At 36.5% G+C, this 875-nt stretch overlaps 1 long non-coding RNA gene across 1 annotated transcript; it reads right to left on the minus strand.

Annotated features, from left to right (window-relative positions):
- Positions 1-15: 15 nt before the first annotated feature.
- LOC105120379 (uncharacterized) lies at positions 16-801 on the minus strand. The gene is made up of 2 exons (XR_841316.1): positions 566-801; positions 16-199 (listed from the first exon to the last, which is right to left on the minus strand). It is a non-coding gene; the product is annotated as an uncharacterized LOC105120379 (long non-coding RNA).
- Positions 802-875: the final 74 nt, after the last annotated feature.

Consider the following 875-nt stretch of genomic DNA (forward strand, 5'->3'; position numbering starts at 1 on the left):
TTCATACAATTCTGGTAATCATAAAAATAAGAAGCATTAAAAAAAAATCCAGAAACATAAAATCCTAATATTCAAAGAAAACATTTCTCAGTTCAGCTCACGGTAGACTCTTCTCTTCTTACAAAACTATGGTTGCTTAACCTCCTTAGTAAAGGCGGACAGGAGTTCCCATGGTACTCTTAAGGTGCAAGGACTTGACCTGATTTCCAACAAAAAACTTAATGAGTACAAAACCAATCAAGGACAATCAAATATATATATCAATCCCAACAAACAACCCTGTAATTACTAAAGGCAGGACATGTGTTAACAGACATCCTACTCCCACCCAACCAGTTAATCAGTTGCAGGTTATAGCCACAAGACATGAGGATAATAGGTAATGAGATGACTATTTGTAAACAAAGCTACATGAAGCAAGCCATAACTAAATCAAAAGATTGATTAGGAGCCAAAGAGAATAATCATAACCGTTCTAGAGAAGCTCAAAGTAAAAATAAAACAAGCATGACAAACCAAATGAAAAAACTAATTTGCAAAAAGATTGATTAGGTTTATGACTCACATTTTGCCAATTCTTCTTCAAAAGTGAGACAAGGAAATTGACGCTCATCTGCACGTTCTGGAAGATCTGCTTGTCCTCCATATCGCAGTTACCAACAGCAACACCCATGCACAGCACTTTCTTTAACTGAAACTTCACAGTTGCCTTTATTTCATTAACCTTTGACTCTAGCGACTCTTGGTGAGTCACAAGGGTTGGGAATTTTCCTGCATTCAATCATAAAGCAGCATAAAAAGGAGAAACCACTACATCCACAAGCCAATCAACACTTCAACACTATCACAGTTCAAGATGCAATAAACAAACATGG

The sequence above is a fragment of the Populus euphratica genome, unplaced genomic scaffold (genome assembly GCF_000495115.2).
Source record: "Populus euphratica unplaced genomic scaffold, PopEup_1.0 scaffold8308.1, whole genome shotgun sequence".
In the NCBI taxonomy this organism is placed as follows: domain Eukaryota; kingdom Viridiplantae; phylum Streptophyta; class Magnoliopsida; order Malpighiales; family Salicaceae; genus Populus; species Populus euphratica.